This window comes from Triticum dicoccoides, chromosome 6B, assembly GCF_002162155.2.
Source record: "Triticum dicoccoides isolate Atlit2015 ecotype Zavitan chromosome 6B, WEW_v2.0, whole genome shotgun sequence".
Classification (NCBI taxonomy): Eukaryota; Viridiplantae; Streptophyta; class Magnoliopsida; order Poales; family Poaceae; genus Triticum; species Triticum dicoccoides.
The window spans coordinates 636,943,955-636,956,485 of NC_041391.1; positions in this window are offsets into that span (position 1 = coordinate 636,943,955).

The following is a 12,531-nucleotide window of genomic DNA, read 5'->3' on the forward strand; positions in this document are numbered from 1 at the left end:
TCGGATCTGTGATAGAAGGTGTACCCAACAGTTTCCTTTGGGTATTCTATGAAGACGTATTTCTCCGATTTGGGTTCGAGCTCATCAGGTTGAAACTTTTTCATATAAGCATCGTAACTCCAAACTTTAAGAAACGATAGCTTTGGTTTCTTGCCAAACCACAGTTCATAAGGCGTCGTCTCAACGGATTTTGATGGTGCCCTATTTAAAGTGAATGCAGCTGTCTCTAATGCATAACCCCAAAACGATAGTGGTAAACCGATAAGAGACATCATAGATCGCACCATATCTAGTAAAGTACGATTACGACGTTCGGACACACCATTACATTGTGGTGTTCCAGGTGGCATGAGTTTGTGAAACTATTCCACATTGTTTTAATTGAAAACCAAACTCGTAACTCAAATATTTGTCTCTGCGATCAAATTGCAGAAACTTTATTTTCTTGTTACGATGATTCTCCACTTCACTCTGAAATTCTTTGAACTTTTCAAATGTTTCAGACTTGTGCTTCATTAAGTAGATATACTCATATCTGCTCAATTCATCTTGCGAAGGTCGGAAAATAACGATACCTGCCACGAGCATCAACACTCATTGGATCGCATACATCGGTTTGTATTATTTCCAATAAGTCAGTAGCTCGTTCCATTGTTCCGGAGAATGGAGTTTTAGTCATCTTGCCCAAAAGGCACGGTTCGCAAGCATCAAATGATTCATAACCAAGTGATTCCAAAATCCATCTTTATGGAGTTTCTTCATGCGCTTTACACCGATATGACCCAAACGGCAGTGCCATAAATAAGTTGCACTATCATCATCAACTTTGCATCATTTGGCATCAATATTATGAATATGTGTATCACTACGATCGAAATCCAACAAACTATTTTTATTGGGTGTATGACCATCAAAGGTTTTATTCATTTAAATAGAACAACAATTATTCTCTGATTTTAAATGAATAACCGCATTGCAATAAACATGATCAAATCATATTCATGCTCAACGCAAACGCCAAATAACATTTATTTAGGTTCAACACTAATCCCGAAAGTATAGGGAGTGTGCGATGATGATCATATAAATCTTGGAACTACTTCCAACACACATCGTCACCTCACCCTCAACTAGTTTCTGTTTATTCTGCAACTCCCATTTCGAGTTACTACTCTTAGCAACTGAACCTAGTATCAAATACCAGGGGCTACTATAAACACTAGTAAGGCACAATCAATAACATGTATATCAAATATACCCTTGTTCACTTTGCCATCCTTCTTATCCACCAAATATTCAGGGCATTTCCGCTTCCAGTGACCATTTCCTTTGTAGTGTAAGCACTCAGTTTCAGGCTTTGGTCCAGCTGTGAGCTTCTTCGCGGGAGTGACAGCTTGCTTGTCATTCTACTTGAAGTTCCCTTTCTATCCCTTTGCCCTTTTCTTGAAACTAGTGGTCTTGTCAATCATCAACACTTGATGCTCTTTCTTGATTTCTACCTTCGTCGATTTCAACATCATGAAGAGCTCGGGAATCATTTTCGTCATCCCTTGCATACTATAGTTCATCACAAAGTTCTACTAATTTAGTGATGGTGACTAGAGAACTCTATCAATCACTATCTTATCTGGAAGATTAACTCCCACTTGATTCAAGCGATTGTAGTACCCAGACAATCTGAGCACATGCTCACTAGTTGAGCGATTCTCCTCCATCTATTAGCAATAGAACTTGTTGGAGACTTCATATCTCTCAACTCGGGTATTTGCTTGAAATATTAACTTCAATTCCTGGAACATCTCATATGGTCCATGACGTTCAAAACGTCTTTGAAGTCCCAATTCTAAGCCGTTAAGCATGGTGCACTAAACTATCAAGTAGTCATCATATTGAGCTAGCCAAACGTTCATAACGTCTGCATCTGCTCCTGCAATAGGTTTGTCACCTAGCGGTGCATCAAGGACATAATTCTTCTGCGCAGCAATGAGGATAAACCTCAGATCACGGATCCAATCCGCATCATTGCTACTAACATCTTTCAACTTAATTTTCTCTAGGAACATATCAAAATAAACATATGAAAGCAACAACGCAAGCTATTGATCTACAACATAATTTGCAAAATACTACCAGGACTAAGTTCATCATAAATTAAAGTTCAATTAATCATATTACTTAAGAACTCCCACTTAGAAAGACATCCCTCTAATCCTCTAAGTGATTACGTGATCCATATCAACTAAACCATAACCGATCATCACATGAGATGGAGTAGTTTTCAATGGTGAACATCACTATGTTGATCATATCTACTATATTATTCACGCTCGACCTTTCGGTCTCCGTGTTTCGAGGCCATATCTGCATATGCTAGGCTCGTCAAGTTTAACCTGAGTATTCTGCGTGTGCAAAACTGGCTTGCACCCGTTGTAGATGGACATAGAGCTTATCACACCCGATCATCACGTGGTGTCTGGGCACGACGAACTTTGGCAATGGTGCATACTCAGGGAGAACACTTCTTGTTAATTTTTAGTGAGAGATCATCTTAAAATGCTACCGTCAATCAAAGCAAGATAAGATGCATAAAGGATAAACATCACATGCAATGAATATAAGTGATATGATATGGCCATCATCATCTTGTGCTTGTGATCTCCATCTCCGAGGCACCGTCGTGATCACCATCGTCACCGGCGCGACACCTTGATCTCCATCGTAGCATCGTTGCCCTTTACGCCATCTATTGCTTCTACGACTATCGCTACCGCTTAGTGATAAAGTAAAGCAATTACAGGGCGTTTGCATTTCATACAATAAAGCGACAACCATATGGCTCCTGCCAGTTGCCGATAACTTCAGTTACAAAACATGATCATCTCATACAATAAAATATAGCATCACGTCTTGACCATATCACATCACAACATGCCCTGCAAAAACAAGTTAGACGTCCTGTACTTTGTTGTTGCAAATTTTACGTGGCTGCTACGGGCTTAGCAAGAACCGTTCTTACCTACGCATCAAAACCACAACGATAGTTCGTCAAGTTAGTGTTGTTTTAACCTTCGCAAGGACCGGGCGTAGCCACACTCGATTCAGCTAAAGTGAGAGAGACAGACACCCGCCAGCCACCTTTAAGCACAAGTGCTCGTAATGGTGAAACCAGTCTCGCGTAAGCGTACGCGTAATGTCGGTCCGGGCCACTTCATCTCACAATACCGCCGAACCAAAGTATGACATGCTGGTAAGCAGTATGACTTGTATCGCCCACAACTCACTTGTGTTCTACTCGTGCATATGACATCTACGCATAAAACTAGGCTCTGATACCACTGTTGGGAAACATAGTAATTTCAAAAAAAATTCTACGTACACGCAAGATCATGGTGATGGCATAGCAACGAGAGGGGAGAGTAATGTCCATGTACCCTCGTAGAGCGTAAGCGGAAGCCTTATGACAACGCGGTTGATGTAGTCGTACGTCTTCATGATCTGACCGATCCAAGCACCGAACGTACGACACCTCCGTGTTCTGCACATGTTCAGCTCGATGACGATCCCGGACTCCGATCCAGCAGGGTGTCGGGATGAGATCCGTCAGCACGACGGGATGGTGACGATACCGACGCAGGGCTTCGCCTAAGCACCGCTACGATATGACCGAGGTGGAATATGGTGGAGGGGGGCACCGCACACGGCTAAGGAACGATCCGTAGATCAACTTGTGTGTCTATGGGGTGCCCCCTGCCCCCGTATATAAAGGATTGGAGGAGGGGGAGGCCCAGCCCTCTCTATGGCGCGCCCTAGGGGAGTCCTACTCCCACCGGGAGTAGGATTCCCCTTTTCCTAGTAGAACTAGGAGCCCTTCCATGTAGTAGGAGTAGGAGAGAAGGAAAGGGAAGAGAGAAGGGAAGGAAGGAGGGGGTGCGGCCCCTCCCCCTAGTCCAATTCGGACTAGGCTTTGGGGGGGCGCGCGGCCTTCCCTAGGCAGCCCCTCTCTCTTTCCCATATGGCCCAATAAGGCCCAATACATCTCCCCGGCGAATTCCCGTAACTCTCCGGTACTCCGATAAATACCCGAATCACTCAGAACCTTTTCGAAGTCCGAATATAGTCGTCCAATATATCGATCTTTACGTCTCGACCATTTAGAGACTCCTCGTCATGTCCCCGATCTCATCCGGGACTCCGAACTTCTTCGGTACATCAAAACTCATAAACTCATAATAAAACTGTCATCGTAACGTTAAGCGTGCGAACCCTACCGGTTCGAGAACTATGTAGACAAGACCTAGAACTGTTTCCGGTCAATAACCAATAGTGGAACCTGGATGTTCATATTGGCTCCTACATATTCTACGAAGATCTTTATCGGTCAAACCGCATAACAACATACGTTGTTCCCTTTGTCATCGGTATGTTACTTGCCCGAGATTCGATCGTCGGTATCCAATACCTAGTTCAATCTCGTTACCGGCAAGTCTCTTTACTCGTTCTGTAATACATCATTCCGTAACTAACTCATTAGTTACAATGCTTGCAAGGCTTAAGTGATGTGTATTACCGAGAGGGCCCAGAGATACCTCTCCGACAATCGGAGTGACAAAACCTAATCCCGAAATACGCCAACCCAACATGTACCTTCGGAGACACCTGTAGAGCACCTTTATAATCACCCAGTTACGTTGTGATGTTTGGTAGCACAAAAAGTGTTCCTCTGGTAAACGGGAGTTGCATAATCTCATAGTCACAGGAACATGTATAAGTCATGAAGAAAGCAGTAGCAACATACTAAACGATCAAGTGCTAGGCTAACGGAATGGGTCAAGTCAATCACATCATTCTCCTAATGTTGTGATCCCGTTAATCAAATGACAACCCATGTCTATGGTTAGGAAACATAACCATCTTTGATTAATGAGCTAGTCAAGTAGAGGCATACTAGTGACATTATGTTTGTCTATGTATTCACACATGTATCATGTTTCCGGTTAATACAATTCTAGCATGAATAATAAACATTTATCATGATATAAGGAAATAAATAATAACTTTATTATTGCCTCTAGGGCATATTTCCTTTAGCCAACGCGTGCGGCGGCCCAGTCTCGTGCAGAGCCTGTGGCGCGGGGGTCCTCGCCCGTTCTCAGGGCCCAGCCCGGCCCACGGGTGGAACCCCAGCCCAAGCCTGCCTGTGCCGCGTAGTCATATAAATGGCTCTGGCTTCCCCGTAGAACCCTAAACATCTCACTAGGGTTTCCGGCCTCCAAATCGGAGGTATGGCGCTTCGGCCACTCCGCTTGCTTTCTCTCACCCACTCCTTCCTCTCCTCCTTTGATGCGCTCCTTCGTGGAAGTGGTGGCGATGGGATCCAAGCAAGATCGACGGGGGGAGAAGCCGCCCATGGTCCACCGCGGGACCGCAACCGCGGGCGGGCCGCCGACGAGGGTGGATGGGGGCCGCCGCCCGCATGGTGGCTCAAGGAGCAGGAAAGAAAGAAGAAGAAGAAGGAAGAGTACAAGAAGCGAGGTCTCGAGCTCAAGCGCAAGGGGAAGCATGCATCTCAGGGCGGTGACCGCGTCGACGACGCTCATGCGAAGAAGCAGAAGTCCAAGTCTGCGGGGGCGACGGCTTCCAAATCGCCCCTCCCGCCCAGATCTGAGGTGCCTAACTCGTCCAAGGGCACGGAGTAGGAGCCGATCCCCATGAAAGAAGCCAATGGTCCGGAGTGCTTCAAATGCGGCTGCACAGGACACTTCCAGAACCTGTGCACCTTCCAGCTGTTGTGCGTGGTGTGCAGCAAGGAGGGGCACACTTTGGCGCAGTGCCCAACCCGCGGAAAGCCCCTGCTCCTCCAAACCATGGGGCACGCCATCTCTGGCGAGGGATTTTTCTGCCTCCAGTACCCGGACGATGCACGGGAGGAGCCTCAGATCCTGCTGGGGGCCAACAGGGCGGTGCTTTCCATGCCTTCAGGTGCGCTCACGCAGGAGATCTTGGAACTTGAGCTACCGCACCTATTTGAGGGAGCTTGGGACTGGCAGATCTCTCCTCTTGAAGGTGGCGCATTCTCGGTGGTGTTCTCAGATCCAGCGATGCTCAGGATGGCAATGCGGAGCGGCAAGCTTTTCCTCTCCCTCAACAACCTCATGGTGGATATCCGTGATGCGGTCCTCGACGCGCCCAAGGGATTGGAGATGCCGGAGGTGTGGGCCAAGTTGGGCGGTGTCCCACCCAATCAGAGGCGTTCCGATCGGCTCATGGCGGCCACCACTATGCTCGGCAGACCCCTGCTGGTCGATGAGGAGTCACTGATCCGTCCGGGGCCGGTCCGCATGCGCTTTGCCTGCCGCAACCCACACAAGCTCCACGGACTTGTTCAGATTTGGTTCAACGACGAAGGCTTCAACATCTCCGTCGAGCCCGAACTTCCCCAGGAGCAACTCACGGCGCCCGCCCTCCCTTCCCCACCCCCTCCTCCTCCCAACATTGGCAAGGGGCCGGACGGGACGGGGTGTGCTGGTGACAAGGACGGCGACAAGGAGCTTGATGCTAGCATGGAGGACGACCCCATCGATACGGAGGCGTGGGAGAAGCTGGGCATCATCGACAAAGGCGGGGCGTCGACGCATGTGCAGCAGCCTATGATGGAGCAGTCTCTTGTGGGAAGGTCATCGGAGCTGGAGCTCTCAATCCTGTACCAGTACGGATCCAACCTGGGGTCGGTCACATCCCCCCGGTGAGGATGGAGGCGGCGATGGCCTCAGACCAGATGGACGAGCTGCTGGCCGACGCGCACACCCCCATTGCGGTGTCAGCGGACTCGCTGCCACTGCCTATCTCCTCGCGCTCTCCGACCCAAGGCGGCCGCAGCAGCAACAAGCTCGGTGCGGTGAAGCAGCTCAAGAAGGTGGCGGTGCACAAGGTTAGCATGGAGGCCGGGCGTGCAACGGAGCTCTTAGGGGCCCCGGCAATGCCGCGCCAGGCGTTGATGGCTCTGGCAGTGCCTGCCCCCGTCCCGCTCATTCAGGAGACGTCCAAGTCGGCGCCCTTCCCGAAGGCCAAGTGCTCCAAGGCCGTGGTGGAGGGGCAGGTGGCTCCAGTGCGGGTCAGTACGTGTGCCAAGGGCACCAAAGGAAACCTTCCGTTGCTCCAGCGCGCTCAACTCCTACAAGCGCAGAATAACCTGGAAACCTCAGGTAACCCCTTGCCCCGTTTTACAATTCTGGGCTCCTTTTTGGGCGATTATTTGAGTGAGGTATTGGGGGAGAGTGGGGTCGAACCGATGAGTGAGGGCGGGGTGAGCGAGCTCATCTCGCTGATTCGCACAAAGAAGATGGCGCAAGCGGCGCTGGCAGCAGCGGCTGCTCAACACGTGGATCGTCTGGCTGTTGAGGCTGAGCCCTCAACGTTGCTAGCGATCCGGCCCGATGGGGATACAACAATAGGGGTTGCTGCTCCCCCCTCGCCTTGCTGCGGCAAGGTGAGGCGCGTGGCCAAGGCAATCACCTCCAGGGGGGTGCGCCTGCGAAACCGCGTCATTTAGATGCGTGCGCTTCTATGGAACATTCGTGGCTTCGGCCACTCGGGTCAGCACATCCAATTGAGAGAATACATTAGGAAAGAAGCTATTGATATCGTAGGGCTCCAAGAAATGATTAAATCAGAGTTTTGACATCAAGATATCTTAGCTATTGATCCCCTCGAGCGCTTTGTTTGGCACCATAGCCCGGCAAATGGCCATTCGGGTGGCATGCTGCTCGGTTTCTGCAGCGCCACGTTTGAGGTGCTGACATGGGAGGTTGGCACTTTCTTCATTGTGTCCAACATCCGTGTGCGAGCAATGCTTCGCGAGCTCGTGATCGTGCAAGTCTATGGACCAGCAGATCACTCATGCTCGGCCGAGTTCTTGGGAGAACTTGAAGCCAAGGAGTTGGCGGTATCTACAGCACAGATCCCTCTAATGGTGGGTGCTGACTTCAACCTGATTCGTTCGGGTGTAGATAAAAACAACGACAACATCAATTGGCCAAGGGTGGCCATGTTCAACAACGCGATTGCGTCTATGGCACTTAGGGAAGTGGCCAGAACAGGGGCGAGGTATACTTGGACAAACAAGCAACTAGCCCCGGTGCGTTCCATCCTGGATCGTGCATTCATGTCTCCGGACTGGGAAGTGGTGTTTCCCTTATGTTCGCTCCTTGCTGAAACAAGGATCGGATCGGACCATGTTCCCCTCATCTTATCTTCCGGGGAAGATAGGATTCACCGCAGCCCGCGTTTCTTCTTTGAAACCGCGTGGTTTGAGATTCCTGACTTTGACACCATCTTTAGGGAGAGATGGATGCGATGTGCCCAACTCACATGCCAACAACGCAGCCCAATGGAGTTTTGGATCGCTGTTGGGGGTCGCCTCCGCGCAAGCCTAAAGGGGCGGGGCGCGAACCAGGGGCGCGATAACAAGGTCCTCAGGGCGAGGCTCCTTGGTGAAATTGCACTCCTCGACAACCAAGCAGACACGCGACCATTCTTTCAGCAAGAATGGGTGCAGCGATATGCTTTGGAAGGGCAAGTCGAAGCCCTGCTGCATGCCGAGGAGGAATATTGGAGGCATAGGGGAGGCCTCAAATGGACGCTCAAAGGCGATGCGAACACTAAGTATTTCCACGCGTATGCGAACGATCGGCGCAGGAAATGCTCAATTCTTAGGTTGCAGACGGAGCAGGGGCTTCTTCTATAGCAATCGAAGATTACTCAACATATGTACGACTTTTATATTAGTCTGATGGGGACAGACGAGGCTCAACGAGCGCGTCTGCGAGCGGACGTCTGGCTCCTGTTTCAAAAGGTCCTAGATAGCGAGAACGATGAGTTGGGGCTCGCGTTTCTCCCTAAGGAGATAGACGATGCACTCCTTAGCATGAAATCAGACACGGCCCCGAGGCCGGACGGGTGGCCGGTGGTGATGTTTAAACACTTTTGGCCATTGCTGCGCAAACCCATATACGATGTGTGTAATGGCTTCATGCGTGGTTTCGTGGACATGGCTAGGCTAAACTTTGGCGTGCTCTCGTTAATCCCGAAAGTGTCCCGGGCGGACAACATTCGCCAGTACAGACCCATAGCGCTCATTAACGTTCCGTTTAAAATCTGTGCCAAAGGCTGCGCCACACGGCTCACGCCGATCGCACATCGCACCATAAGTCGTTCTCAATCGGCGTTCATATGTGGCAAAAACATTTTGGAGGGGCCGTTAGCTTTGCAAGAGACCCTTCACGAGCTAAAGCGCACGCACGAACCTGCGATTCTCCTCAAATTACATTTCGAGAAGGCTTACGACCGCGTCAATTGGGATTTTCTCCGTCAGATCCTCACCAGTCTAGGCTTCTCGCTAGTGTGGGTACATCGAGTCATGCAGTTGGTCTCGGGGGGCCAAACTGCAGTCTCGGTGAATGGAGAAGTAGGGCACTTCTTCAGGAACAAGCGCGGCTTGCACCAAGGCGATCCCATGTCACCGCTCTTGTTCAATTTTGTCGCCGATGCGTTGGCGACTATGCCGCAGAAAGCCGCGGAGGTAGGGCACATAAAAGGGGTGTTGGGACACCTCATCCCAGGGGGGATATCCCACTTGCAATACGCGGACGATACATTATTGTTGTTCCAACCCGACCTCCATAGTGTGGCTACAGTCAAAGCCTTGCTAATTAGCTTCAACTCATGTCGGGACTTAAAATTAACTTCCACAAGTGTGAAGTGATGTCTATGGGCATGTAAGCGCATGAAGGTAGGCGTATTGCGGACCTACTCAATTGCAAACTAGGCAAACTCCCGTTTACCTACCTAGGTCTCCCATTGGACGCCAAACGCATCATGCTTGACGGGTGGGTCCCGCTCTGGACCAAGGTGGGAGGGAGGGTATGTCCGTGGAGGGGGGAAGTTCCTATCCTCCGCAGCCACTACAAGAAATATGTCAACTAGTGACCTTCTCTTAGTGACCCTAGCTGAATTGGTCATAAATCCACGGCCATTTCGCTTGGAAGGGCTCAAACCCTGAATTGCCTTACACCAAATGGTCATAAAGCAGACAAGAGTGGTCCATGACCTTATTTCTACCTGATTATGACCAATATAAATGGTCATGAGGTTGTGAATGTGGATGCATTAGTACTTATTGCTATGACTAGGCGCCACCTCATCAATTTTGCCTATGTGTCATGTCCATGTGACAGTTTTTGCCCTAGGTTGTGAAGCAACCTATATTTCTGTCATTCCCAAAATTCCCAAAAAAATCTCATAAATTCTTTGGGTCATATCTTCATCAAATATGTAAAAAAACCTTCCTTTCCTAATTCATAAATAATTAAAAAATATTCATTTTCCTATTCTGTTCAGAAAAACACTTTGTGAATGAAGTACCACTTTGACATTTGTCATTTTCACCAAAGGTGGATCAAAACTTTTGAAACCCAACAATTTTGTCAATTGTGCACTAAATATGTCCTAGTATTTTATAAAATTGATTAGGTCCAATTTTGAAACAAATATTTGGTAGGTCCTTCGCAAAAAAAACTCATTTCGGGCACTCAAAAAATGGAAAATGAATTTTCCGTGCAAAGAAAATGAAAACTCCCTTAGGCAACATTGTTTGGAATTCCAAGATGCACCTTTTTGCACAATATGAGATCATTTGAACAAACTATGCCATGAATGTGGCCATAAGATTGATCATTTGGCTTGAAAGCCATGAATCTTCACGCATGATAGCTCGTTTCTGAAAACACTTTTTTAAAATAATTATCGTAGTACAAGTTTATCATTTTTGCTGGTAACTTGGCCACATATAATGACACAATGCGAAGGTTTTCCAATTTTTTGATTTTTTTTGAATTTTTTATGCCCATTTCAAAATGCGGTCAAAACGGCGGGCTTGACCGTTCCTAGCTCGTGGTTGAATCTTGGAATTTTTTTGTATTTCTATGATTAAAATAGATACTTATGTACCTAGAAATGATTTTTGAAAAAAATAAAGAGCAAACTATGAGGCAGTTGCAGTTCAAATTTGACCCGCTTCCACCTAAATCGGCGGGAATTTGTCTTTTTCACCAGAGGTGGATCAAAACTTTTGACACCCAACCATTTAGTCAATTTTGCATTAAACATGGCCTAGTATTTTATAAAATCGATTTGGTCCAATTTTGCAACAAATATATGGTAGGCCCTTTACAAAAAAAATCTCATTTCGGGCACTCAAAAAATAAAAAATGATTTTTCCATGAAAAGAAAATGAAAACTCCCTTAGGCAACATTTTTGGAATTCCAAGATGCACCCTTGTGCACAATATGGCCATAAGATTGATCATTTGGCTTGAAAGCCATGAATCTTCACGCATGATAGCTCATTTCTGAGAACACTTTTTAAAAATAATTTCCGTATTACAAGTTTATTATTTTTCCTGGAAACTTGGTCACATATAATGACACAATGCAAAGGTTTTCAAATTTTTTTGATTTTATTTTTGTTTTTTATGCCCGCTTCAAAATGCGGTCAAAACGGCGGGCTTGACCGTTCCTAGCTAGTGCTTGAATCTTGGAAAACTTTTGGAGTTTCTCTTATTAAATAGATACTTTTGTACCTAAAAATGATTTTTGGGAAAAATAAAGAGCAAACTATGAGGCAACCCTAGTTCAAATTTGATCCGGTTCTAACTGAATCGGCGAAATTTGTCTTTTTCACGAGAGGTGGATAAAAGATTTTGACACCCAACCATTTAGTCAATTGTGCATTAAATATGGCCTAGTATTTTAGAAAATTGATTTGGTCCAATTTTGCAACAATTATTTGGTAGGTTCTTCACAAAAAAAACTCATTTTGGGTGCTCAAAAAATGGAAAATAATTTTTTCGTCCAAAGGAAATAGAAAATTTCTTAGGCAACATTGTTTACCATTCCAATAGATACTTATGTACCTGGAAATTATTTTTGAAGAAAATAAGAAGCAAACTATGAGACAGTTGTAGTTCAAATTTGACCTGGTTCCAATTGAATCGGCAGAAATTTGTCTTTTTCACGAGAGGTGTATCAAAGCTTTTGATACCCAACCATTTGGTCAATTTTACATAAAATATAGTCTAATATTTTTGAAAAATAGATAGGTGCTTTTTTGGAACGAAATTTTGGTAGGTTATTAAAAAAACCATTTTATGCACTCGGAAAATGGAATATAATTTTTTGTGCAAAGAAAATGAAAGCTCTATTTGGCAACATTGTTTGCCATTCCAAGATGAAAACTTTGTTAAGTTTAAAAAAACAAAGATTTGGATCTAAATTTTTACGATTCAAGCGTGAGACAGCCGGCCAATGAGACTCGAGGAACCAACCTCACGCGGATCACCAAATTGAAGGCAATCTGAGCCATCCATCACGGACACATCCAACGATGGAGCTTTTCCGAGAAACAAAAACCCTAACCCACCCACCCACTCCCCAGATCCGATCCCCTGCCGCCACCCCCACCCACCCACCCATCCT